Genomic DNA, 13,432 nt, shown 5'->3' on the forward strand with positions numbered 1-13,432 from the left:
AAAATATGTCATGTAGTTTGGACACAAAATTACAACTACACCACCATTACAACAATAATCACGTTTTCTGCTATACACCCAAGCTGATCATAACCATGTAAGTGGTTTTCATGCACAAAAACCAAAAAAAGACTCTGTGCGTGTGTGTGTGTGTGTGTGTGTGTGTGTGTGTGCGCGCGTGCGTGTGTGTGTGTGTGCATGTATGTATGTATGTATGTATGTACATATGTACATATACATATGTGCATGCATGTACATATATATATATATGCACAGGCATGGCTGTGTGGTAAATAGCTTGCTTCCCAACCACATGGTTCCAGGTCCAGTCCCACTGCATGCTGCATGGTACCTTGGGCAAGTGTCTTCTACTATAGTTTCAGGCCAACCAAAGCCTTGTGAGTGAATTTGGTAGAGAGAAACTGAAAGAAACCCATCATATATATGTAAATATCTATATGTGTGTCTCTTTCTGTCTGTGTTTGTCCCCCATCATTGCTTGACAACCGGTGTTGGTTGTGTTTACATTCACGTAACTTAGTGATTCAGCAAACGAGACCGGTAGAATAAATATTATGCCTAAAAATAAGTCCTGGGATCAAATTGTTTGACAAAAACCCTTCAAGGCAGTGCTCCAGCATGGCCACAGTCAGATGATTGCAACAAGTAAAAGAATAAAAGAATATATCAGGTTGAGTAAAAAGTAAGCAACGTTTTGAAACTTGAAGAATTTGTAGCAGATTTTTGCAGAGTTCTGAATTTTTTAAACATTTTTTTTTTTGCAATTATCTCATAATACAGACATAGACTTGTCCAAATGCATCAATAAATTAACATTGATATTCTTTTCACCGTTGTTGTAATCAACTGAAATGGAACTGTCAAAGCATGATATTCGAACAATTTTGCTATTCAACTTCAAAAAAAGATGTAAAAGCAGCTGAAACTGCTCATGATATCAATGACCAGTGAATAGTCAGCTCGAAAATGGTTTAAACTATTTTACAGTGGAGACCTGAGCCTTGAAGTTCATGATGATAGTGGACGCCCATCTGTCATCACTGACAGTCAATTAAATACCGTCTGAGAAAGATCCACGTAAAACCACTCAAGAACTGGCAAAAAAACTTCAAATTAACGAGAAAACTGCCTGCAACGATTTGCATGCGATTAGAAAATCAAAAAAGCTCGACAGATGGATACCACACTATTTGAATGAAAGTCAGAAAATGCACAGATATGAAATTTGCTCATCGCTTCTTCTCCAAAACTAGACCAATCCATTTCTCAACTGTATTGTAATTTGCGATGAAAAATGGATTCTGTACAATAATAAAAAACGTTCTTCGCAGTGGTTTGACCAAAATGAAGCACCATAAACCTTCCCTAAACCCAAAGTCTTCAAAAAATAAGGTTATGGTGACTGTTTGGTGGTGTACTGCTTGACTCATCCACTATAACTTCTTAAGACCTGGAAAAACAATTACTGCAGAAACATATTGAAATTGCAGAAACATAATGAAACATATGAAATTGCCAAAACTGCCATCCCCTCCATCCCAGACTGGTCAATAGAAGAGGGCCAATCATTCTTTGTGACAATGCTCAATCACACATTTCATTAATGATGCTCCAGAAGTTGAGAGAACTTGATTACGAAGTTCTTCCCCTCCCATATTATTCCTCTGAGCTTTCCCCTACCGACTTACCACTTTTTCAAGCACCTCGATGGTTTCCTGCAAGAGAAGGAGTTCAAAAATCAAACCGATGCTGAAAGTGCATTCAAAGAGTTCATCAGCGCCAGAAGTACAGATTTTTATGTTATGCGAATAAACAAACTTGTAACTCGTTGGCAAAAATGTGTTGATTGTAATAGTACTTACTTTGATGAATAAAATCTCCGCATTGTTGAAATATATTGTGATGAATTTCATGTTTCAAAACGTTGCTTACTTTTCACTCGGCCTGATATATGTGTGTGTGTGTGTGTGTGTGTGTGTGGTTGTGTGTGTGTGTGTGCGTGTGTGTGTGAGGTATATATATATATATAATATTATATATATATATATATATATATATATAATATATCAGTAGGTTCACAAAGATTATCTTGGCTATCTCAACGTGTCTTTCTTTATATTTTGTGTGTGCTATTTTGCCACATTGTACTGCCATATGCTCAATATTTCCTTTCTTTTTTACAATATCTGCATGCCTTTTTTTTTTTCCATGGCAGTTGTTTCTGTCTTGTAAATACTGTATAATATTTTTAATTTCTCATTGAGTATTTGCTTTGTTTTATAAATTTCAATGAGTCTCTTTTTGATACTGCTTCCTCATCCAGGTGTTTAAAATATTCACTGTGTATTTCTTTGCGTCATTAATTTCCTTAATTATTTTTTCTCCCTCATATTTTTTGTATTAATTGACATTATTTATATTATTTTGTATGTATGTATGTATGTATGTATGCATGCATGCATGCATGCATGCATGCATGCATGTATGTATGTATGTATGTATGCATGCATGCATGTATGTATATATGTATGTATGTATGTATGTATGTATGTATGTATGCATGTATGTATGTATGTATGTGTGTGTATGTATGTATGTATGCATGTATGTATGTATGTATGTATGTATGTGTGTGTGTATGCATGTATATATGCATGCACGCATGCACGCATGTACGCATGCACGCATGTATGTATGTATGTGTATGTATGTATGTATGTATGTATGTATGTGTTGTATGTATGTATGTATGCATGTATGTATGTATGTATGTATGTATGTGTGTGTGTATGCATGTATATATGCATGCACGCATGCACGCATGTACGCATGCACGCATGTATGTATGTATGTATGTATGTATGTAGTATGTATGTATGTATGTATGTATGCATGTTGTATGTATGTATGTATGGTGTGTATTAGTATGTATGCATGTATGTTGTATGTATGTATGTATGTGTGTGTGTATGCATGTATATATGCATCACGCATGCACGCATGTACGCATGCACGCATGTATGTAATGTATGTATGTATGTATGTATGTATGTATGTATGTAGGTGTGTGTATGTATGTATGTATGCATGTAGTATGTATGTATGTATGTATGTGTGTGTGTATGCATGTATATATGCATGCACGCATGCACGCATGTACGCATGCACGCATGTATGTATGTATGTATGTATGTATGTATGTATGTATGTATGTATGTATGCATGCCTGCATGCATGCATGCATGTGTATGTATGTATGTATGCATGCTGCATGCATGCATGTATGCATGTATGTATGTATGTATGATGTATGTATGTATGTATGTATGTATGTATGTATGTATGTATGTATGTACACGTGTGTGTGTGTGTGTGTGGTTGTGTGCTACTGTCTCCTTGCTTTGAATTTGTGTGTTAGTCATAAACGAGTTTTATCTGTATGCAAGTAGTGTCCTTTATTCCCAATCTTCCCTGAAAATATGTCTAACCACGGGGGGAAATATTACTTGCTTGGAAACAGGTGAGGGCATCTGGCCATAGAAGATCTACCCTAACATACCTAATATAACAAAATTTTACTCAACTCATACAAGCAAGAAAAAATGGACATTAAAATCAATGATAATGATGATGGTGATGGTGAAAAAACTGCCACTATTACTACTAGTGCTAAGCTTTATCTCTGAAGAATTCTTACAGAGATACCAAATATATACACCATTGCCAAAATGGCCAAAGGTGATGTTCATCTTCAGAAATGAAAATTACATTACATGTATTTAGTGAAGACCTGTTGAGGCAAGTGAAAATCAAACCAAATCAAAATAGATGAACATCAATGGAATTTGTATCTTTGTGGTACCATCCGAACGTGGCCGTAGCCAGTACTGCATCGACTGGCCTCTGTGCTGTGGGCACGTAACAAACACCATCCGATCGTGACCGTTCGCCAGCCTCGTCTGGCACCTGTGTCAGTGGCACATAAAAAACACCATCCGAGCGTGGCCGTCTGCCAGCCTCGTCTGGCACCTGTGTCGGTGGCACATAAAAAACACCATCCGAGCGTGGCCGTTCGCCAGCCTCGTCTGGCACCTGTGTCGGTGGCACATAAAATCACCCACTACACTCTCGGAGTGGTTGGCGTTAGGAAGGGCATCCAGCTGTAGAAACACTGCCAGATCCGACTGGCCTGGTGCAGCCTTCGGGCTCCCCAGACCCCAGTTGAACCGTCCAACCCACGCTAGCATGGAAAGCGGACGTTAAATGATGATGATGATTTAGTTAATTATTTTCTTAGGTCAAGAGAAACCTACATATCTGGGATAGTTGATAGGTCTCATGATTTTAGTTCTCTTAGACAAGTGAAGTTGAAGCTATTTTTCACTTTCTGGGGCAAAAATATAGGCAAAAATAAAGAGATTTCAGGGATTATTATAATTTAATGGTATAAGACAGCGGCTTACAAAAATATTTACAGTTGGGTTTCAGAGGGAAAACCAAATTATTTAACTTTTAACCATTTAGCGTTTAAATGGATCACATCTGGCCCAAATGTTCTATCAGTTCAAACTGGCCAGATCTGGCCTCTCACATTTACCCTACAATGTCATTCTAAAAAAAGACAGTCACGTTATTGAATCTTCAAAGCTAATAGATAATGCATAATTAATTCAAAGCAATGTGAATACATAAATATTACATTTTATAGAGTAATCTGAATGTTAAAGGGTTAAATTTTTTAGTGCTGCCCAGTATATTACATGTGGTACACAGGACATATCTCTCTGGCATTCCAGCATCATACACAACATATGTTACCAATTTTTTTACAACCAGTAGTGTAACTTGGGACTTATGAAAGGAATGCTTTATAATACACAGAACATATGAAACAAGAGCTAACTAAAAGCCTGAAAGCAAGCATAGATGTTTAGGACAAAATTATGAAAATGTTTTGAACAGGAAAAGGGTTAAGGAATAATGCAGTTGAAGGACAAGAAAAGGTAAATGACTCAAGTAGGATTGGTTAGAAATGATATACAGCGTATTAGCCCATGGGAACAGCAGAACAATAGAAGAGAGAAAGAGGTAAAGGAATGCATAATGTTAGTGTGTAAGTGGTTGTACTTTAAATGTGTAACAGCTGCCTCTTTTCGGTTATATGAGTAGTACTTTACTGTGACAAAAACACATGTATTTTGCATAAGATTAACAGCTGTTCATAGGAAAGGGTAACTTTTCATTTTGCAGAGAAGGTGTAGCTGTCAGGCTTCACGTTGGCCTGAACCCCATTTGTGCGTTTTTTTTTTTTTTACACATATGCTACACTTTGAATCATCCTTGAGTTGGATCTACAGTTTGTATTAGATAGGGTACCTACATATATATATATGCTTTTGTCCATGTATATTTAAATATAGAGATAGATGTGTAGGCATATATATGCATAATTACACCATGTAAGAAGCAAATAACAGCTTTAATTTTCTCTAGAGTATTGTAAGCCCAGCATGTAGCCTTTTGTGGCATCCAACGGATTGAAATACCTAGATTCTAACGAATCCTGCAATTGAACATATCTATATATATGCATATGTATGTGTGTGTGTTCGTGTTTGTGTGTGATTGTATGTGTGTGTGTACATACACACACACACACACACACACACATATATATATATATATATGTAAAAGCAAGTAATGATAATAAACCTCATTAAGGGATCATAAATCCAGTGAAAATACTGGTTAATTACCAATCCATAGAAAGTTCAACTATAAGGTAACCATATAAACTGTGGTTCATATATTTATATATTTAAAGAATAAGGAGAAAATGGTGAGATAATAAATAAAATTATTTATCAATTATAAAATATGACAATATCTCTGACAGCTGTTTTGATTAAGAAATCTTTAGATAATTAATTCATAAAATAAAAATTATTATAAGATGAATCTCTTCATCTTATAACGATTTTAATCTAAAGATTTCTGAATCGAAACAGTTGTCAGAAATGTCATATTTTATGATTAATAAATAATTTTATTAATTACCTCTCCATTTTCTCCTTATTCTTTATATATTTTTAATATGGCTACTGAATAATTGTCACATATTACATTTACAGATAAATTCCGCTATTTGCATAATATCGAGGTCTCTTTCATACTCTTGTTGTCTTACCATTTTTATCAATATATATATATATATATTTTTATATATATGGTATATATGTCTTTGTGTTGTGTATATATACATATATATATATATATATATATATATATATATATATATTATATATATTATATATATATATGTATATATGTATATATGTATATATATGTATATATATATATATATATATATATATATATATATATATATATATATATATATATGTATGTATATATATCTTATCTTTTTTTTTGTTTCAGTCATAACCTGCAGCCATGCTGGGGCACCGCCTTGAATTTTAATCTAACAAATCAGCCACCCAGTACTTATTTTTTAAGCCTGGTACTTATTCTATTGGTTTTTTTGTTGAACTGCTAAGTTTTGAGGATGTAAACAGACTAATACCAGTTGTCAAGTGGTGAGGGGGGTGAATGCAAAGACACACACAGATAGATATATACATACACACACACACACATACATACATTTATATGACAGGTTTCTTTCAATTTCAATCTACCAAATCCTCTCACAAGGCTTTGTTCAGCCCAAGGCTGTACTAGAAAGCTCTTGACCAAGATGCTATGCAGTAGGACTGCACCCAGAACTATGTGGCTGGGGAGCAAACTTCTTACCACACAACAACTCCTATATATATATATATATATATATATATATATATAGGCATAGGAGTGACTGTGTGGTAAGTAGCTTGCTTACCAACAAGGTTCCGAGTTCAGTCCCACCACATGACACTGACACTTTGGGCAAGTGTCTTCTGCTATAGTCTCAGGTCGACCAAAGCCTTGAGTGGATTTGGCAGACAGAAACTGAAAGAAGCCTGTCGTATATATGTATTTATATGTATGTGTGTGTGTACATGTTCATGTGTCTGTGTTTGTTCACCCCACCATCACTTGACAACCGATGTTGGTGTGTTTACGTCCCCGTTACTTAGCAGTTCAGCAAAAGAAGCCAATAGAATGAGTACTAGGGGTCGATTTGCTCGACTAAGGTGGTGCTCCAGCATGGCCATGGTCAAATGACTGAAACAAGTAAAAGAGTAAAGAGAGTATATATATATATATATATATATATATATATATCATCATCATCATCATCATCGTTTAACGTCCGTTTTCCATGCTAGTATGGGTTGGATGGCTCGACCAGGGTCTGGGAAGCCAGGAGGCTGCACCAGTCTCCAGTCTGATATATATATATATGTATGTATGTATGTATGTATGTATGTATGTATGTATGTATATATATATATATATATAACGGGAAGCTTTATGAAAATAGACAAAAGACGAAGGCAGGTGGGAAACAAACAAACAATTGTATTAGTATGGCGCTCAGGAAATATAAATAAAACAAGTCTTTAACGTTTCGAGCCTACGCTCTTCAACAGAAAGATACACAGAGAGAAAAAAAAAAAACACAGAAAGAAGGAGAGAAAAAAAATGCGTGCAGTAACTAACGAATCAACATGGCAATCTGATTTCGGCCAGAGGTCAAAGATCAAACATGAGACGCGAGAGCGAAATAAGGGGAGATAATAGGGTTGATAATAGGGTTGAATGACCAGCTCCAACATGAGGGTGTGTGTGTGTGTGTGTATGAGAGAGTATTAGTGCGTATGAGAGGTCTGGACGTGTGTATGTATAGGGTTGGTGTATGTATTAGTATGTATTAGTATGTATTAGTACGTATTAGTATGTATAAGTGTGTGTGTGTGTGTATGAGAGGTCTGGACGTGTGTATGTATAGGGTTGGTGTATATATATATATATAGAGAGAGAGAGATACATACTATCTGTATATACACACACATATTCATATTTACATATATATATATATGTGTGTGTGTGTGTGTGTGTGTGTGTGTATGGTAAAAATCCATAAAAAGAGTACATGAACTTGGTATGAGGAGTAGAAATTCCGTTTGTGACTTCAGTCCTACATGCAGGGGAAATTTGATAGGAGAGAATGTAATGAAAGACAGCAGTTTCACATGCTGAAAGTTTTTTTTTTTTTTTAAATCCGGTTGTAACAGGTATTTTTATTTTTTTAAACTTAGAGGATGTAAAAACTGCTGCTTCTTGTTCGTTTCTTTCCTGTCAACTTTTTTGCTGAAGAACTCTGTCCAAAATATTGGATTTTCCACTCCTCACAGCATATTTAATGTACTCTTTTTTATTGATTTTAATGAATGTTATGCAAGTCTTGTTGATGCAGACCAACACCAGCCTCTTTGGAGTCTGTTTGGTTACATATACTTTTTATTTTTTTATCCTCTTTCTCTCATTGGACTGTGGCCATGCTGGGGCATCCCCTTGAAAGGTTTATTTGAACAAATCAACCCCTGTGCTTATTTTTTTGTTTTAAGGCTGGGTCATATTCTATCTGTCTGCTTTTGCTGAACCACTAAGTTACAGGATCCTTAAACAAACCAATACCAGTTATCAAGCAGTGAGCAGGATACAACACATGAACACGAACACAGACACATACATAAAAATATATAGACACACACTCACACACACACAGACACACACACACGTACACACACGTGTGTGTATATACATACATATGTACATACATACATATAGATAAATAAATAGATAGATAGATAGATAGATAGATAGACAGACAGACAGACAGACAGACAGATAGATAGATAGATAGATAGATAGATAGATAGATAGATAGATAGATAGATAGATAGATAGATAGATAGATAGATAAATATGTTTCTTTATTGGCCACACAGGGCTGAACACAGAGGGGACAAAATACAAAGTGGAGCTTTTGTTTTGGGGAATAAGACAAGGAAAAAATAAAGAAAAAAAAGAAAAAACATAGGGTAGAAATTTGATCAAAAGGGATCGTTAAAAAAAGGGGAAAAAAAGGCCGATCAATAGGGATCGTGTATCACAGAAATGTCATAGTGTAAAAGGGGAAACAGATTAGGTTTATCCGTGGAAAGAAAAACCTAGGGAAAAGACCACGGTAACCTTGGGCAATAATGTCAGGCAAAAAAATGCATTACAGTGACTTTCTTTTTTCCCTTCTTTTTTTTTTGGTTCATAGGATTATGCCCAAGGTAGCTTTATTATTCGCACGTACCATCCTTGCTACTTTCACACATCTTAAAATCTATTTGCATTGTTTGGCCTTTAAAATCTTTCAACAATATATATATATATGCGTGGCACCTTGGGCAAGTGTCTTCTACTATAGCCTCGGCCGACCAAAGCCTTGTGAGTGGATTTGGTAGACGGAAACTGAAAGAAGCCCATTGGATATATGTATATATATATATATATATGTATGTGTGTGTGTTTGTGTGTCTGTGTTTGTCCCCCTAGCATTGCTTGACAACCGATGCTGGTGTGTTTACGTCCCCGTCACTTAGCGGTTCGGCAAAAGAGACCGATAGAATAAGTACTGGGCTTACAAAGAATAAGTCCCGGGGTCGAGTTGCTCGATTAAAGGCGGCGCTCCAGCATGGCCACAGTCAAATGGCTGAAACAAGTAAAGAAAAAAAGAAAAAATATATATATATACATATAGTCAAGTAAAACTAATATCGTAGCTGTGGCCAGTTTCACCTGACTGGCTCCCATGCCAGTGGCATGTAAATAGCACCATCTGAACATGGTTGATGTCAGGTCTGCTTGACTGGCTCCCATGCCAGTGGCACATAAAAAGCACCAACTAATTGTGGCCGATGCCAGTACCCTCTGACTGGCTCTTGTGCCGGTGGCACCTAAAAAGCACCATCCAAACGTGATGGATGCCAGGCCCACCTGAATGGTTCCAGTGCTGGTGGCATGTAAAAAGCATCCACTACACTCTTGGAGTGGTTGGCGTTAGGAAGGGCATCCAGCTGTAGAAACATTGCCAGATAAGACTGGAGCCTGGTGCAGCCTTCTGGCTTCCCAGATCCCCGGTCGAACCGTCCAACCCATGCTAGCATGGAAAACGGTCGTTAAACAATGATGATGATGATATATAAATATATACATATATATATATATATACATTTATTTATTTATTTATTTATTTATATATATATATATATTTGAAATTTATAGAAAAACAAAAGACGAAGACAGGTGTAAGAACAACAAGCAAGTGTATCAGTTTGACGCTCAGGTCTTTCATATTTTCCTATTAGCATTTTATCCCATGTTCAGCGTTTCCAAATCTTCATGCCATCTATGTGTTTCTTAAATACTATTTGGATTCATGTAGACTTTCCTGCCAAAGGTTTTATTTTTTGTTAGCATCATGCATATGCAGTCATGTGTTGATTTTGTTTGTTGTAGTCAGATTTTTACTGTAAGTCTTTATAAAATATTTTTATGCCAGTAGCAACACATTAATTTTTTGTTGTGTGCATTTGAACATTAATTTTGGCATTATGTCGTGATATGATCATGGTTTGCATAATTAACCTTTTATTTCCTGTGGAATTTATCATGTATTTTCCTCAAGTACTTTGCTGCCTAATTTTGTTTCCTGGTGTGCTGTGTAATGTTGTGCACACACACACACACACACACATGTATAATACATATATATGCATATATACATACGTATATGTACATACGTACATCTATAATATATATATATATATATATGAATATGTGGGCACAGGATGTCACAAGCGTGTACGACAAAAAATAAGAAGTACGAGTACATGGAATATAAACTATTTTTTCAAACAATGAAAGACACAAATGGAAAACAAGACAAACAACACAAAGAACGACCCTGTATCAGTTGTTGGCTGTTTTTCTACTCTTGTATTTTGAGTATTTAACAATAATATATGCTTTCAATAAAACAGTTGCTCCTGCAAAGCAAATTAAGCAAAATTTAGTATTTTGTGGAGGGTCAACATTGGTAACACAAACAGAAAGGCTGCTAAGCCTAAACGAGGTTGTGGTGGCAAATGCATAAATCAAGCTTGGACACGAGACAGACAAGAACATATCTTCCTTGACCTAGCTACAGTAGAAAGAAATGCAAGTTATGAGAAGGAAGATGGACGATGGTCACATGAGAGCCATGTGAGTAAGGGAGAGAGAGTGACAGACAGAGAACTGTGAAGGGGAGAGGTAAAAATTGGAGACAGGATAAGTGAGAAAGTACAGGAGGGGGAGAAAGGGAGAAAGAAGAATTAAAAAACAAAAGAGTAATAGGATAGAATAACGGGAGAAGAGGAGGTAAAAGAATAAAAGAGAGAAAGAGAGAAAAATGAAAGAGTAAAAAGATAGCTGAGTGCACATCAGAATTATTAAGATAAAACTTACTTGGAAGAGGATGCGTGGCATTAAATCATATAATAATATAAATAATATATATATATATGCATATATACATATGTATATGTACATACTTACATCTATACATATATATGTGTGTGTGTATATATATATATATATATATACACTACCGTCAGAAATTAATTAGCACCCTTGATTTGCTCTTCACTCAAGGTATGTGCTGTCACCTAGTGGCCATATCTCGAACTATTGCTTTGTTGCGAGTTCACTGTTGCGCAGAACGATGACGTAACTTTGTTTGCAGAGCAGTTTGAGAGTCTACAGCCTTATGATGTTGACATAGCAGTGCAACAACTTGGAGTGCGGATGCAGACAAATCTTCCTTTGTTTAATAGATATAGGTAGCGCCTCGCAAGGACAGAAATCACACCATACTAGTTTTCTCATCGCGTAAGACGTTTTGAACAGCTCATAAGGTTAATTGATTTAACCTATTTAATGTAGAAATTTGAGAAGTGCTAATTAATTTCTGACGCAAGTGTATATATATATATATATATATATATATATAATATATATGCCTATGTAGACACAGAACATCACGATGTGTACAACAAAAAAATACGAAGTACGAGTACATGGAATATGAACTATTTTTTCAAACAACGAAAGAGACAAATGGAAAACAAGGCAAACACAAAAAATGACACTTCATCAGTTGTTGGCTGTTTTTCTACTCTTGTATTTTGAGCATTTAACAACAATATATGCTTTCGATAAAACAGTTGCTCCTGCAAAGCAAATTAAATACAACTTGGGATTTTGTGGAGGGTCAAAATTGGTAACACAAACAAGACAGTATACACACACATATTCAGGGTCTTGCAGATAAATTGAGACAATTTTTACGATGCATAAAACTGGTTATGAATACTAAAACAATGGTAATAGACAAATATAATTTTAATATAACATTTATTATAGCAAAAATATTTATTACTCAACATGGCTTCCCTTTTGGGCAATTACTGCCTCCACATGAGAACGAAATTTTTTGGCAGCTGCTGCAACCTCAACCTTTTTGATTTTGCATGTCGCATGCACAATGCAGGTCTTCAAACTGTTGAAACTCATGTGTGGTGAAGCAGTGGTCCTTGCTTGAAGTACACCCCATAATAAGTAAACAAGAAGGTTGAGATCTGGGCTATTACTGAGTCAGATGTTAGCCCTCACAAAAAAAATGGAACCTTCTCACCAAGGAAGGCCTGTGTTGCTTTTGACCCATAGCATGGTGCAGAATCCTGGATAAGCACCGCATTGTAAAACCCAAACTTCTGTTCCATACAAGGTGACAGAGAGTTCTTCAGTATATCCAGATACCCCTTTGTGCCAGATCAATGTAGATCCATAACACTTCCATCATTCACCACAGCTCCAAATACCATCACAGAGGCAGGATTCTTAGTCCCAAACACAGTGGGGGTGGGTGGACGTCAAAAGGGTTGTATGCAATCACTCAAGAATTTTTGTGATTCACCTAAGCATCCACAGTGATCTTCTTCTTATCCACAAATATGAGAGATTTTCTTGCACTTTGATGTTTGATGAATAACAGAAGCTTTGGGCATCTCCCGACTCTGATTGATTTGGCCTTGGCTGTTAGGAGGTGATGGTGTCATTGAACATAGCTAGTCATGTCAAGGTTCACAGCTCTGGACACTGTGGAAAGGGACACATTGCATTTCTTTGCATGAGTTGCCATGGATGTGGATGGGTTAGCTTCAATCGAGCATTTGAGGTGAGTGAGAAACTTTGGATTGCACTTGGAATCACTTCAAGTCTTGTGTTCTTTTCTATCAATCTTTCCTTCTTCTTTAAATTGTTTATACACATGATAAACTGTTGCTTTTTGAAAGTTTCGTCTGCCTACCAA

The 13,432-nt window shown here is 36.0% G+C and overlaps 1 long non-coding RNA gene across 1 annotated transcript in view; it reads right to left on the minus strand.

Annotated features, from left to right (window-relative positions):
- Nucleotides 1-12,964: 12,964 nt before the first annotated feature.
- The window catches only part of LOC118767337, a 47,252-nt gene continuing 46,784 nt past the window's right edge, over nt 12,965-13,432 (minus strand). Inside the window, exon 2 of the long non-coding RNA XR_005003255.1 lies at nt 12,965-13,432. This exon is cut by the window's right edge and continues 97 nt beyond it. This is a non-coding gene — a long non-coding RNA (uncharacterized LOC118767337).

This window comes from Octopus sinensis, linkage group LG20 (genome assembly GCF_006345805.1).
Source record: "Octopus sinensis linkage group LG20, ASM634580v1, whole genome shotgun sequence".
Lineage (NCBI taxonomy): Eukaryota > Metazoa > Mollusca > Cephalopoda > Octopoda > Octopodidae > Octopus > Octopus sinensis.